Source organism: Octodon degus, unplaced genomic scaffold, assembly GCF_000260255.1.
Source record: "Octodon degus isolate 3935 unplaced genomic scaffold, OctDeg1.0 scaffold00376, whole genome shotgun sequence".
NCBI classification, from domain to species: Eukaryota; Metazoa; Chordata; class Mammalia; order Rodentia; family Octodontidae; genus Octodon; species Octodon degus.
This window is the reverse complement of record NW_004524952.1, coordinates 480631-497266: the sequence shown is the minus strand read 5'-3', so window position 1 is coordinate 497266 and position 16636 is coordinate 480631.

Here is a 16636-nt window from a genome sequence, read left to right as displayed (position 1 = left end):
TGATAGCAGGGACCTGGACAATAGACTGTAGTTTCCCCTGACAATAGTATAACACTACTTTAAGATAAAGTACAGTCTATGCCAAGACCCATGCCCCAAAACCAGTTCATCAGGGTCTCTGCCTCCTCCCCCTCCCTTATACATAGAGGGAGGGATTATAGAAGCCTCCAGCTTACATGCACTAGACCCAGCAGAGAGTCTCACAGGGCCTCAGGTTGAGAGACAGGGAAAGAAAACCCCACAAAGCTAAGGAGAAACCTGCTTCAGTGTGGGCACTTGGATTCAGAAGGCTGCCTAGGCCATCAACTACATACCTTCATTGTGGAATGTGATTTTTTCCCAAATTTCTGTTTAAACAGTGTCAATCTTGAGAACTGAATATATTTTTCTCACAAAAATTGTGGGAAACAAGATAATTGGTTCTGTAGTTCCAAAAATTAAATGTTTTTTTCATTTTTCAGGGATTTGAATAAATTTCACATGGATTTCCCTTTTCTTTTTTTGAACCAAGGACCAAACTCCAGGCTTGCACTTGCCGGATAATCACTAAGGCCACTGAGCTATCTCCCAGGCTCCGCACATGCAGTTCTTGCTTTAACTCTATCGTACTTCTAACAAGTTTTCCAAATAGCTTCACTGCTAGTATCATTAACTTTCAAAGAAACCATGGTTAAAATATTGCACGCAAATAAAGTACATAGAAAAGCACAATGTTGAATATCAGAACGCACTGATACACGCACTGTATATTACCTGGGGGTTGGGCTGCTTGGAAAGAACAATCACCCCTTTGTGATCTCAGGGAAACTTGGCATTTAATGCACTGACTTAGTTAATTTTATTTCCTTGCTGCCATAAAATGTCCAACTGCCCAAAATTAAGGAAAGAAAGTTTCATTTAGCTCACATTATGTGGAAGGTTTCATCCAAAATCACTGACTCCCCCGCAGGGTAACATGGCACTGTGGCCACATTACAAGGAAGCAGAAGACAGCATAAGCAACAAGAGCACAAAAATTCTATTTCCCCTTATAATGTGAGCAGGATACACCCACCAGAGAGGGAGCTTTGCAGCACTCAAGGCCCAGGCAGCATTTTGAATCACGTTGTTGAACTTTTAAATTTCTCAGGTTGACACAATAAGCCACAGCCTAGACAGTCAGGCCTGACCCTGGGATGTAGAATTGCTAAGTTACTTAGCTAGGCTTCTAGACTCCTTGAGTTGACACAACCTATCAAACATAGCACTTGCTCTCTGCTCTTACAGTTTGTCAAGTATAGTTTTCTATTCCACTATCCAACAGAGTTAGGAACACATAGTAGAGTATGCTTTGCTTTGAATTGTTTCTCAATTTTCACTCCAAGCAGTGGACAGTTCAGTTTCGAGCCAGTACACAATCAAGGTATCACTGTAGAATTCTGAACTCTAAGGTAATGTCCAACATGTACCTGTGCTATGATAGGCCCAAAGATTAGGATCACTTAGACAGGCAGCATTTATACATGTTTTGGTAAGAAAACATGAATAATTATTACTGAAGCACAGGGGTCCTCAGTTCCAGCACTTACTACAACTCCATGCTTTCTGTGTTTCTGTCATGCTGTCATTGCCAGGCATGACTTTCTGAGTAGCTGAGATTTCTTTAGAAAAGTGACGCATCAACATGACTTGGATGGAAGGGAAATATGAAACACACTAACTCATGTCAGCTAGTACTAAGATATTTGACTCTATTCAAAACCTGAATCGAGTCACCTGTTTGTGTGTGTGTGTGTGTGTGTGTGTGTGTTTCCTAAAACTAATAGATGTCCCAGTTTCACCTTATAGAATCCCTGCCTCAGAAATGCATGAATTACTCCTATCAAATTCTGCAAATAGAAAAATAGTGTCATTTGGCTTGGTCTACACTAAGGAACCTAAAAATGAGGAGTTTAAAATTCTGATGACCATTCATCACTGGAGAAAGACAAAGCCATATCATCTAAGTGCTTAAGCTTTCCTTCAACCCCAGAATTATGGAGAATGGTCCTATGAAACAAGTATGGCCCACAGGGCCAAGAGTAAGGGTGCTGAGACCATGCTGCAGGGAGTAGGGCAGCAGGTCTACTGGGAGGTGAGGAGGAGACTCGGGCAGGCAGGGACACATGTGGTGACTGAGACAGGATCCCCTGCAAGTATAAGCAAAGCCTGCTGGGAGTCCACTATTCTGGGTGAAGGAGGACACATGTGGGGAGGGTGGGGATTTCTAAATCACCTGTAGGCCCTGTGCTCTCTGGCTATACTGTGATCTCGAGGAGGCAACTGTTTGCCCTTCTCTGCAGGTCCTCAGCTGAGTGTAACATTAGAGTGACTTGGGCAGAGCAACAAGAGCAAAGCATCCACACTGATCACACACATGTTTCAATGTGATAACACAGGACTCCTTTACATGAGAACTGCACAGGTGCATACTGGGTGGGACCAAGAGTATTGAGTGGTGGAAAATTACCTCAACTCCATGGGAAGCTAGAAAATACGAGATTTTTTTGCTGTGTATACAAATTTCCTTGGTTTCAAATACTGGACAGAATGAGAATGTTCTTTTATTTGTAGTAGAGGGAGGGAATCTCCTAAGTGTAATTCATATACTTACTTTCAGAAACTGTGGGAAGGAAACAAAGAAGTTCTTGCACCTTCTCTATGCCGATGCCTTTATATCACAGTAGTCAGCACAGTGGCATGTATGCGGTGGTACATTCTAGTTCTTTCAATGTCTTCAAGAGGAAAGAGAAAATGGCATGGATCAGGCACTCCTAAAGATGATAGAAATTACAGTAATGCCAGAATCCATCATTCCTGGCACCATAACATGGAGTGCAACACAGCAATCATTTCTTAAGGCCCCAATTCCATTCTATAAAACTGAGCCCTCTAGAAAAATAAATTGAGGTCCCAGGGCAGGCAAATAATGAGGTTCTTGAACATTCATGATAGTTTCAAGGGATGGATAACAGATGCAGAGCCAACTGGCACAGCACAGCTCAGCCATGTCAGTGGACAACTGACGTGGAAGCCAGCCAACTGAGAGGAGAACAAGCACCATGCAGCTGGGTAACACCAACCAATAGAATCCCATCCTGGACAGAACAAAAGAGGAAATAAGGAGCAACTGTTCCTCTAGAGTAAGAGCCCCACTTTTACCATCATGTTTTGGTACTACTTTCAGCTTTCATCAGCCTTGATGATGGGCACCTGGGACTCCACAGTGCAGCTGTAGACACTCTTCTTGGACTAGAACTGCATCCTAGTTCCTCTTGCTCTGCGGCTTTCGGTTTCTGGGCTAAAAGCCTAGGGCATCCTGGAGCTCTGCAGTATGCAGTTGGACCTGTGGACTCTGCCACCTCTGAGGCTGTGAATGTTCTCTGGAAACTCTGCCACCTCTGATGCTGTCAGCTTTCCATATCCAGTAGCTCAAAACACACAATACCAGGAGCAGGAAGCTCTCTGCTTCTCAGCTGTCCTGAAGGCCAGCTATGACCCACAGATACTTTTCCTGGGAGGAACCAATGCAGGAGAAATGGACCACCCCAAGGGTCAATTCTAGGAAATGTGCACCCCTTCTGGGTTCACTGGGTTTGCCTCCAGAATTTCAAGGACTGGAAGCTTGCTTCTTTCTGAAGCCTTCACATTCCCTTCCCTACTTTTACTCCCAGGAGAATGTACTGGGGGGATGCAGAATTAACTCTTATAAGCTGCAACTATGGGGACAGTTGGTAATTGAAGAAGCATGAAACCAAGCAAGAATGTCATAGTAATACTGGAGTGTGTCTGACACTGAGAAGAGACATTAACTGTGGAGTCCAAGACTTCACACTGGAACTTTCAGGCGAAAACCAAACATGTGAATATCTGTCAAAATACAAACTCTGACTACAGACCCTCTTTCCTAACAAACTCCCCTAAATGTCCAGGACAGAGATAAAATCTAAAAGGCTAGAATGTCCAGTGTGAACGAGAAAAATTATCAAGTGACATAAACTCTGAAACAAAGTAGATATAGACACTGTGACAAGAATTCTGAATTTTATGTCATAGATTGATGCCACAAGCAATTACATGTCTGTACCAGTTTATGAGAAATAATTGCAACATGAAGAGCACTTAGGCATTCTTCCATGGACAAATGGGTCCATAAAATGCACTTATTCATATCATGGAAAAGTGTTCATCAGTCAAGAAACCCAACAGTGCTTCACGGAAGACCTGGACTGATTCTACAGCAACTCCCAGTGAAGAGCAGCACCAATAGCAAAAGAAAGCACACATTATTGCACTTGCACAACACTCTTCCAATGAAGCAATGTGAGAAATAGGGACTGGGTTGGTGATCGCCTGCCTGGTTCTACCTGGGAAAGCCCAGAAGGGAGGTGAGCAGGAGGCTGTGTAGACCATGGTAAGATCAGCTGTCTTTCCTGTGCTTCAGACTGCTTCCCTGCTCAGACTGCATCAATGTAATTATTCTCTTTCAAGTGTTCTGCTGCAGTGCTGTGAGATGTTGCAAACTGGGAAACCAGCTAAGGCATAGAGGAGAGATGTCTTTCTCTCCAGTATATGTCAGTGTAAAGGATGTAAAGACCGTAAGATTAACACTACAGTAGATTCTTTCTTTCTTTTTTTTTTTTTTTGTTGGTGTGTATTTTATGGAAGGGTCTACAGGGAGTTCAGGGTCTCACTACTATATTGGACTCATAGTAATCCACCTGTTTACAGCCTCCCAAGAGCTGGGATTACAGGCTCACATCACCCTGCCCAGTCTCAATTGCCCTCTCAGCATGCCCCTGGAATGGGGCTGGCAAGGCACACCCAAGGATCAAACCCCTGGCAGGTACTTTAATTCACTGAGCTATTTGGCTGGCCCAACTACAAGAACTAAAAGAGTTTCCTTTTATCCAGGAGGTGAAAGAGGCATTTCTGAATTATTTCTATTCTGATTTAAGAATTCTTCCTCATCCTCTGTGTTCCATACTGCTATTCTCAGGAAGGGAATTCCCAACCCTTCTTCCCTCTCACCTTGTTACACTTTGAGCTAGATGGCCTGTTAGGAAGCTGAGGCCTCACATCCAGTACAGCCTGCAACAGGTCTTCTCTCAGTACCATGGCTCTCACAGGAAATTCAGTGGGGTCCCTGCTGTTTCTAAAGCAAAATCTGTGCAAAAGTAGATCTGTTCCCAGCCGAAAATTTGTGATCCCAGCCTGAACTCCCCACCACTCCTTATGACCAGAGAACCCATAAGACAGGTCCCATTGCATGAACATGAGGGTAAAATTTCAACATAATCTACAGCAAGTTCCATTGTATGGCACAAGAAAAATAGAAAAAAGGCAGAAACAGTGTAACATACAACAATTCATATGTTACAGCTTTTCAAAACAGGAATAGCTAATTATCAATGGTACTTATATTATCTATTTATACTATCAAGTCTGTTGCTCTGATTAACAGATACAGTTATGTAAGATTGGGGACATAATTGAATACAGGTACTTCCTTTCAAGAAATCTTAATTTTTTTCTTTGTCTTTTTTGTTTTAATTTATTTTACAGAGAGTATAATAATTGATAAGACATTAGGAATGCTATACATTTAGAAGACCAAGATGAGAGGCATTCAACCATGGGTTTTGTATGACACATTGCATCTCAGCCCAGAAAGAATGGCTACCATAAAGAAATCAACTAATAACAAATTCTGGAAAGGATAAGGGGGAAAAGGAACCCTTCTGCGCTGCTGGCAGGTATAGACTGGTAAAATCACTATGAAAAGCAGTGCAGAGACTCCTCAAAAAATTAGAACTGGAAATACCATTCAATCCAGCTATTCCCTTTCTGGGTATTTTCCCAAAAGAACTGAAAGCATCATACCATAGTGATATATGTGCACCCATGTTTATAGCAGCACAATTTGTTATAGCCAAATCTTGGAAACACCAAAATGCCCATCACTTGAGGAATGGAAGAAAAAGATGTGGTATTTCTATATCATGAGAGTATACTCAGGTATAAAGAAACAATAACTTGAATCCTTTATAGGTAAGTGGATGCAGCTAGAGGATATACTTACAAGTGAAATAAATCAGACCCACATGTGTAAATAGTATATTGTCTCCCTAGTATAAGAACCTGAAAGAATAAATAAAACCTGAAAGGTATAATTGGTATAGTAAAATAGAAAGAAACTGAACTTAAGGATTAAATAGCAAAGATGAGAGAAAGGAGAAAAGACAGGAAAAGTGGAAGGAGGGAAAAGCATGCAAGTATACATACAAAATGGATGAGATGATTGTACTCATACTTTCCATCAGTGTTTTTTAAATAGCAGTTAAGGCTTAGAATTTTCACCTTGACAGTTTCTGTATGCTGACATTGTGATCTGACATGGGGGAGAGCAATGTGCAATACAAAACCTAGGGTGGAATATTCTCTTTTAAAAATGACAACACTTGATGTTCGAATTTAAACAGTTTGAAAATCCAAAATTCCCACAGATTTTCAATATTGCCTCTTTCATAGGAGGTTTGATGCTTTCCTTTTAGTAAATGAAAGGAATAGTTCACCCGATTTTACTACAACCACCTGCATGCATGTCCTAGTTACTTTTCTCTCATTGTTGGAACAACACACCCAAAACTCAGAATTAAGGAAGAAAAGGTTGATTTAGCTCATAGTTAGTGCAGGTTTCGGTCCGTACTCGGCTGGCTCCAAGGCAGAGTGGCACATAGCACTTGGCAGCACTTTGTGTAGGAGGAAAACAGCAAAGCATGATGGGAAGAGCAAGCCACTCTCCCTATCTCATATTGTCTGCAGGTTAACCACCCCAGGGTGGGTGTAACACTCACACCTATGATCCCCTCACTGGATCATGAATTAATCACACACTCTATAACTAGCCTCAGTGACTGCATGGAGCTTTAGGGGCTAACCAAACACAAACCATAACAGGTTCAAACAATCTCTACTGCCCCTGGCTGACATGGTTCCTCCTGTCTGTGGACTACAAGGTGGCATTCTGTGACTTTCCATTGTTCTGAGCCGGAATCCCACCTTGTTCCACACATATTTCTTTTCACTTTGTTTTTCCATGTGACATTGGATTTAGGCACAGGCAGAATGCAAGAGTTCTGAGGTTAAGAAGCCTGCCACCTAGATTTCAGAAGGCTTGGGGAGGGCAGTGTGTGAAGCAGAGAGTGAGAATATTCATGTGCAGTAGAAAGCCCAGAAGTTTGGAAAAGCCAGAAATGTGGATTATCTGAGAAAACCTGCTAGGAGGGAACAAAGCGGACTGGAGAGGAAAAACCACTGGAGCTACTACTAAAAGTGCCATAGAGGTGGAGGCACATGGAGCTCACAGTTGGCCACAGATTGCTTCAGGTATTCCACATGGAAATATAGGACTTAATGTTTGCTCTTCTGGATTTTGGACTTGCTTTGGTCCCAATGCTTTGTATACCTTTGTTTGTACATTTTGGAATGGTAAAGTTTTTCTTGCACAATTCAATGTTGGAAGCATTTAACTTTTCATTTGTGCTGGGGCTCCCAGCTGAGTTTGCCTTAGTTCTTGGAAGAACTTCGGACTTGCACTATTCGGCAATGCTGAAACTGTTAGGAATTTGGGAATTCTTAGAGATGGACTAAAATACATTTTGCATAAAGGGATGTGCATGAGTCTTTGGGGTAGCAGGGCAAGAATGTTATGGTTTGTGTCTAGTTGTCCCCCCAAATCTTCATGCAGTCATTGGGGCAGCTTCTAGGGTTTGTGATTAACTCATGATCCAGTGCTGGGGTCATAGGTCTTAGTGCGTCTGGGATTACGAGTGTGAGTGTTACTCCTGCCCTGGGGTGGATAGCATACAAATAACAGAAAGGAGACAAAGAGGCTTGCTCTGCCACTGCTCCTCCCTTTTGGCTCTGGCTGCTTTGCTATATTCAGCCACTATGAACTGATGCCCTCTGCCATGTGCAGCCCTGCCTTGGAGCCAGCCGAGTATGGACTGAAACCTCTACAAACTGTGAGCTAATTAAATCTCTCCTTCCTTAATGTTGGGTGTGGGGTGTTTTGTCCTGGTGATGAGAAAAGAGTAACTGAGACAAATGTTCAGTAATTATGATGTATGGTAGGATTTTCTTCCATTGAAAAACATGTTTCTAAATATTTTTACCAAGTTCAGTATATGAAAAAAATGAAGAGAAAATATATTATTACACATGCAAATAAAAGCAGCAATAATGTAATTGTTACCTTATGTGTCACTTCAACTCACTCAATGTAAATGTGTTTTAAAATGCTGAGGGTAGTTAATGCCAAAAGGCAAGCCTTCATTGATTTTCATATTTTCCACTTTTGAAATTGTCTTCAATTGCTTTGTTTGTTTAAACTACAAATCAGGGGCCGGGGATATGGCTCAGTGGCATAAGTGCTTCCCTGGCAAGCACAAGGGCCTGAGTTCAATCCCTGGTTCTTCAAAACAAAACAAAAAACCCCTACAGAATCACTACTCTACCAAAGACGAATGTAAAGAAAAATGAAAGATTAATTGATAAAAGCATATTCAGGCATGCTCATTTTATTTTCAAGAGGAATAAACGTTTATACAGGAGAGGATTGTCTAGAGAAGAAACAGTGTCTTTACAAATGAAGTGGCAGGGCACCTCAGGAAACACGGTCCCAGGGAATTCACTGCCCAGGGTTTGAGGACAGGAAATGTGAATCCTTTTTGTAGCCCAGGCTTGTCCAGGGACTAAGGTGTAGAACCCTCTTATAATGGAAGCAAAGTGGAAAGACAATTCAGCATACCCACCATAGAAACGTGCACAAGGTAGGCATCTTCTGCAGTTAACAGGCTAAAGAGAATTGAAAGAAAATCAGAGCAACAGTGCTCAGATCTCTACATCTCTGCCCAATCCTTCTATCCATAGGTTACACTGTCCCTGTCCACACTATACACCACATCCTTTCCTTAGAGCGAAGCTTGGAGGTCTGCACCTACACCCCTACACAGCCTCTCTGGCAGACTGGTCAACACACCCCATGCCAGTCCAAAACATACATATGCAGGACATTTCCTCTCACTGTGATCTCCCTGTGAACTTCAGGTGCCAGGGACTCAGTTACTGGAGCGAGGAGCAGGCGAGCCATCTCAGCCTCCAGGAAAAAGTGGAAAGGAAAGGTAAGGAGGCTGGTGGGAACATGCTTAAGGTAACTTCATGACTCAGGTTGCCATGCTCCCAGCCCGTTGCTCTGACAGGCCATCCCAGATACCTCACAGGGTCCCTTTGTCTTCCCTCACCCCTTTTGCTAGTCCTCCCCACTGCCTTCAGGCCCCCCACTCTTCTTTGTTCCCACTGGACAGAGCCCACCCCTGCCCTCCAGGGCCACCTCCAGCAGTCCCTTAGAAAGGATGCAACTCCTTGAAATCACACTCAGAGTCCCTGACCAAGGCTAAGGAATCTATACCTGGTGTTGGACCCTGATTTGCTCCTGGTCCTGAGGAACTTCCAGGGACACAGTGCCTACTTCAATGACTTCAAAGCATTCTGGGCGCATTAGTATCACCCTCCCCTCCATAGGCACCCACCTCAGCATTTTCAGGGGCCTGCATAGCTCACAAACCACTCTCCTCACAGTCCACATTGACCACTCCCACAGACCCTCCCATGGTTAACCCAATATCAGGAACACTAAGTGCCTCCAATTTTCTACCCACAACGCCACAGGTGATGCCTGCAGTGCGTGTGCAAATGGTCCTTTAGCCTTAGGTCACATCTAGTGGTGGATTACCACTGAAACTATAATGCAACCCAAGGGCCCCTGGGAGACCTCATGTTAAAAAGATAGTATTGCCTTTGGTAAGGAGGTTCTGCCCCTTGACACTGAAGGCACCGAGGGCTCCACAGAGCACAGAGAAGACAGGCACCTAAAGGGGCCTAAAGAGATATATTAAATTCCTGGCTTCCAGTGCAGGACTGTAGGTGCTGGGAACTCCCAACTGGAAGCAGTATTGATAGAGCTCCCAACTTGGTCGCCATACAAACTAAAGCTGAAACACAGCAGAACCAAACACCACTCACTGTCCAAGAAACAAACATCTAAACAAATAAATTATTAAGGAATCTCAATCCTCAGTTCCTTCTGGTCCTGCAACCAGGAACAGGACGATCAGATCAGTGGCTCCCAGGCATTGGTTAAGCTGAGAGCATTAGACACATTGCCATGAGGACAGCCCTAATTCTGAGCGCTTGTTATTGGGGCACAGTACTGGGAGAGTTGGGGGTGTGGCTCAATGGTACAGTAGGTGCCTGTCAAGAATCGGATGATTTCTAGTACCACAAAAATCATAAAAAGGGAAATACTTCTCTAGCTGCTGTGAAAGTCTTGGTCTTATAATTTTTCAATCAGCAGTATTGATATAAGTGTTTGATGTGTGCATGACAATAGCACATGTTATTTATGTGGTGTTATGATGACTTATAAAGAATCTGTCATGGACACCATTATAGATCTCCTGGAGTTTATGTGATTATGTTGTTTTCAAGAGAATATTAACAAGAGGTTCATAATAGACAGTGCTGTTATATGAAGATGTGAATTGGTTCCATATTGTATTAAAATAAGCACCACCAAAACAAAGGGTGCATTCATTCTATTTTATATAGAATCTTTACAAAATACAGCAACCTCAGATAAACTGGATTGCTAGGATCCCTTGTCTGGACTGCTTTTCTCTATGCTTCATTGAATCAGTATTATAGCTGCCCATGTAACCACCACTCTTTATCTGCCCTTAATATTCACTTATTGGTCATTTGTAAAAGACTGTTATGTCTGTCAAACTTGATTCTATTATTTACTCTGTGAACACTTTTTTTGGGGAAGCGCTTCTTCCCCTGAGCCATCTTCCCAGCCCCCTGTGAGCACTTTTATGGCAACAATTCAAACAAATTTTGTAGGTACTCTTACACAAAAGTGGATTTGTTGTTCTGAAAATTACCATTGGATAGCTTCAATGTTTACTTTACAGTCATTGCAACAGTAAGGTTTAAATCATTTATTGTATACTTGGCCTTCTTTATTCAGAAGTGAGCAAAATCCCCAGGGAAGTTTCCTATCTCATCTGTGAATGCAGAGTCAAGTAACTTGTAGAAAGAACCACCATCTTCATTCTCACTGGCAGATAACATTGCTCATGATTTTCTCATTATTTATTTATTTATTTATTTATTTATTTATTTTGGCAGAACTGGGGATTGAACTCAGACCCATGCACTTGCCAGGGAAGTTCTTATTCTACTGAGCCGTCTCCCCAACCCCTATATGGAGACCAGAAAGCCCAAATGCAGGAAGTGGAACTTCAATCTGGCGCTTTAAAACACTCAGCCATCCTGACACTCTTTTTTTAAACATATGTAGAAATCAGTAACAGCATACAGTAGAAGAAGAATGTGTTGTGATGATCGATGGTATTGTTGGAGAAACACTAGGAATAAATTGCTGAATTAATAGATAACAAGTAAAGTGCAAAAAGTTTCTGCTGTCTTAAAAAAATATATATTTTGTCATACTGTGAAAAAGAAAGAAAATAACCAAAATGCCTAGGCTCAAAGTAAAGAACTTAGGGAAAGTCTCAGTAAGAAGTGATTATTTGAGAAAAGAACTGGAACTAAGGGAGCAAATTTTGGGACATTCTTGCAGGAAAGGAATTCACGAAGGCTGAGACAAAACTACTCTAACATGTTTAGTAAGCCAGTGTGGACAGAATAAAGAGTGAAGGGAGAAGAATAGGAAATGAGATATAAGAGCAATTGTTTGCATAGCAGTAAATAAACCGAGCACAAAAATAGGAATGGGCAGTGACATGAATTTCTCAGGAGATGTGGAATTCGGGTTGAAGACCAAGAGAGAGTGAACAAGGTCCTTGTCTCTCATTTCAGACCCTACCAACCAACAAGCATGGCTGCCTCCTGTCCTATATGCCAGTTACTAGGGTTCCAGCCTAGAGCACATGAGGAGAAATTCTTAATAAACATGGCTTCTCCATCTGCTCCCCTGGCTTCCTCACACATAGATCAGATCACCACCTGCTAAAAGACAGTGTAGTGGGACCTATAACATCAAACAGCTTCAGAGAGGCCCCACCACAGACTCAACATCCAAACTGCACCAGATTCTAGATGTTGCAGGACAGGTCATTCTTGCTGCTGCTCAGGGCTGTTTTCTCATACACTGCTGTATTCCTAGGCTGTGTGAAGTGGGGGTAATTGCACCAGGGTTTTAGAGATACTCCTCTATCGTTGGAAGGATAAAATCACACTGGGAAGGGACACTAGAAAGAAATGATGAAAGTTACTTCTCTGGTTGTTGTAGTGGAAGGTTTGCAAAGTTCGAGTACACTAAATAATAGGACCACAAACCCAGCAATTCCTGCAGGACCAAAGGCCAGGGTTACATGCAGAAGTTCAGGTAAAGTGTAGCTTCCTCAAAATGAGTACTGAGGGGCTGGTGAGATAGCTCTGTGGTTTAAAGTGCCTGCCTAGGCAAACTAAGGCAGGCACAGGGGACTGTGGTTCAATCCCCAGCACCACGTGCTGCCCCAGCCCTGCCCTCAGGGTGGGCTGAACTGGCCAAAAAGAAAAAAAGGAAACCCTAATTTTAGGCTGGGGAGATGGCTCAGAGGAAGAAGCACTTCCCTGGCAAGTGCAAGGGCCTGAGTTCAATCCCTGGTTCCACCAAAAAAAAAGAAATGAGTACTGAACAGCACTAATGTTCATTGAGTGCTTTGTCTGTAGTATGCACAGGGCCATCTATCTCTGTGGAATTTGATCCACATACAATACTGTATGAGCAAACGGCCATGTTGATAGCACGATGCTGAAAGCAGTACTTATTAATGTGTTCATACAGTAGACAAGACTCTCAAAAAGGGCATTCATGTGTCACTTCCTTCCATGTTCTTCTCCAAGAGAAAGACAGGAAGGACACAGTCCTCTTACAGCTTCTCCTTTGGTGGGAAGACTGGGTTGAGTCAATGGGCAAGATATGTTTTAGACGAGTCCACATGGTGTCGTGAAGCTACCACCTTCACTCCCAGCTGCATGTGTTCTCTCTCTCTTCCCATTTACCCAAGGGCAATGAGGATGAGGAAGGAACATTCAGGCCCACCAGATGCCCTCTAATAATGCAAGCTCCTCACCGCACACCTCAATGATTCACAGCAAACAACATGTACATCCAGTCCCTAGCTTGCTGACTCAGACCCTATGATGCTGAGTTGCAAATAGATAGGAGATAAACAGCCCCCCCCCCCCGCGCAGCTCATGAATTGTCTGCATTCCAGAGTGCTTTCATGAGCACACACAGTGAATGGAGGAGCTCTTAGCCTGTTGGGGAAGTCAACCACTAATGTAAAACACTTCTAATGATTGCAGGGCCAAAATTCCCTTCAGTGGATAAAACTTACTTTAACCATCAACTGGGATGCTGGTAACAATCTCCAAAATATCTAAATGATGAAATGTTTCATTCTGCTCATCAGTATAAAGGTTCAGTAACCCCAGTGAATAATTAATCACTTTATTAGATTAGAATATTCTTCTTTTCAGTGAATAGGTGATACCATGATATATTTGCCAACACATTATCTCCTTAAGTTTTGTCCATGGAAGAACAGATATTGGGGTGCTAAAAGCACTTTTAGATAAGCATTATATATTGGCTATTCAGAAGATGGGGGAGACATATAAAGGCTTAGAAAAAGAAAGTAAGACAGAATAAAATGTCACATGGGTAAGTAGCAATTCCCTGAAATGAATATAATCCTATGTCAGTAATTATCGTGTATCAGAAACATTTGAAGATCAAAGGAAAATAAAAAATCAAAATACCCTATTGTGGCTGGACCTGAAAACACCTGTAGGCACCTTCCTTCTACTTTTAGTCACTCTTCTGTATGAAGTTTCAGTGAGACTTGCTGGTCCTTCCACTGTGTCTTCACTCTTAGATGGATCAGAAGATCCTATCCACAGACCATACTCTAAATTTCATAATGTAGCCAAAGAAATAATCATTTGGCTGTGTTAGCTCTTCTACTGCTGTCTTTCTTCACTTGGGAAGAGAAACTTTGATCTGCATGTGGCACTCCCACTCAGAGCCTTCTGATATCGATGCCCTAGATGGCATGATTTGGCCCTAATTTTGATTTGATGCTATAAAATGAATCACATCTGTATCGTTCATCCAGTTTTTCACACTATTCAAACTTCAAAGTGTCAATGTCTTCAAATAATTTTTTAAGGAACTCAGGTATCTACAAAATCAAACACACTACCAGCAAATATACTCCTTGGACAATGAAATAAACATTATTTAAGAACAGCTGAAATAAATAAATAAATAAATAACAGCTGAGAGCTAATTAGCTAGAGTTTCACTGCAAAAATTAAATTAAAAAGAGCATTAAAGAGACACTTTAGAAGACATAATTGAAGCATGTGAACTATTTTCTTTTTTTCTTTCTTTCTTTTTTTTTTTTTCGGAACCGGGTATTGAACTCAGGCCCTTGCGCTTGCCAGGGAAGCGTTTATTCCACTGAGCCATCTCCCTGGCCCATGAACTATTTTCAAAATGAAAATTTAACAGAACCCAAACAGGTTCAACTAAGGTGATTTGAGAATGTGAAAACAAGTAGCTTTTGTCAGGGCACTGGGTCATAGAAGAAAGAGGACACAGAAGGGCCTGGTTGAAAATTCCTGGAAGCAGATACAATGAGATTTATCCTATTGTTTTTGGCCACAGACACAGAGCACACCCATGTGATACGAACTTTTATGAAAAATTACAGTGACCTGGTTTAAATACAAAGTCAGATAGTCCAAGAAAAAAATTAACCAAAAGCATTTCTGTGGCTACAAAGTAATCACATCTGGGCTGGCCAAATAGGTCAGTGGACTAAAGCATCTGCTTAGGCACAGTGTAGTGGCCAGGCTTCCATCCCCGGTGTGCAGTGCTGGCCCTGCCCCTGGGGCATGCTGAGAGAGCAATTGAAACTGGGTGTGCCACACCTGTAATCCCAGCACTTGGGGGAATGAAAACAGGAGAATCACTGTGAGTCCAATCTATGTAGTGAGACCCTGTACCCCTGTAAACCCTGTCCTAAACACATTTAAAAAATTGTAATCATATTGGCCAGAAAACAGCAACATCTTGTGCCTTCTTGAGGAAAGAACCTTGGGAAATCAGAGAAACTATCAATTGAAGAAACTGTTAGATAAGCCTATGCCCCTGAGGAAAAAAATAGAAATCTGAGAGTTTTGGGACACAGAGCTTTTCAGGGGAAGCCTCCAGTTATTGTTAAGTGGGGGCAAAGCAACTTAGAGAAAACATGGGGATATGTGCGGAGGAGGTAGAAAATGTGCTTCACATACTTAGAGCTGACCCACCTGGATGCCTTGCTGAGAGAAAGCCACTAGACTTGGGTACCAGGGCTTCCCAGGACACCAGGGAGCAGAAGAGTGAGCATCTATGGAAATCTGAGAGCAAAGGCAGAATCTTAGCCATGAGTATCCTCAGCTGTTCATAACCCTGTTTCAGCGGTGGGATATGGAATGCTGAGGATGAAGAAACCCAGATAACTTGCTTTCAGAGATGGAATTCAAAAGGAAACCATGGGGACACCCTCACCCAGCTCCCAATATAACCCAAGGCTCACAGCCTGTTCAGAACAGCAGAGGAGGCCTCAGTCCTTCCCTGATGTGTTCAATACCTCATGTCGCTCGGAGGGCATCATATTGTCCCAAAGGCAAGTCAGTCACTTCCTGAGAGGACCAGAGCCACACAGGTCAGCCTACAAAAAATAAAGGCCTTTAGTGGCTATACAGGGAAAGTGTAACCTACATTATGCAGGGGTAAGCTTTCCTCAGAAGGAGGACCCCAGAGAGAGGACATCACCAGGACACCTGACAGAGGAGCTTGCTGGACATCCACTCTCATCTGTACAGTTCCACGACAGTGTGAGCATCACAGGCTTCAACCGCTGGTCAGTAACAAACCCCAGGTATGTATTTCTCCCTGCCACCGTGCATAGTGTGTTCAGCAGAAATGACTGGGTGAGGGATTGGAAACTCCTTTGAGTAAGCTCCTACACATTCATTTGCACTGGCTCAGGCTGTGAAATCCTTGGTCCATGTTGCTCTGCATAGTGGGAACTAGAGAATGCGTTTAATTCAACATAGGTTCTCTTGTATGAGTATGAGCACAGCACTAGCAGTGCTGGGGTCACAGAGACTCAGGCCTAAAATTACTCTGACCTGGGCCAGGGGTGTTCATACTGCTACAGAGGTGACTTTCAGAGTTTCCCTTTCATTGTAGGCTCCCCACACCTTCAGACTCTGTGTGAGCAAAACCTGAAAACTCAGTTCAGAAGAAGAGCGAGAAGGCATGTGAGAGACGAAGGCACATCACACTCAAAGTACAGTTTTATAGTGGCCCTCAGTCACCAACTCATTGCCTAGATCAGAAACATGGGTTTAGGGCCGGGGAGATAGCTCAGTAGAATAAGCGCTTCCCTGGCAAGCGCAAAGGCCTGAGTTCAATCCCTGGTTCCGCAAA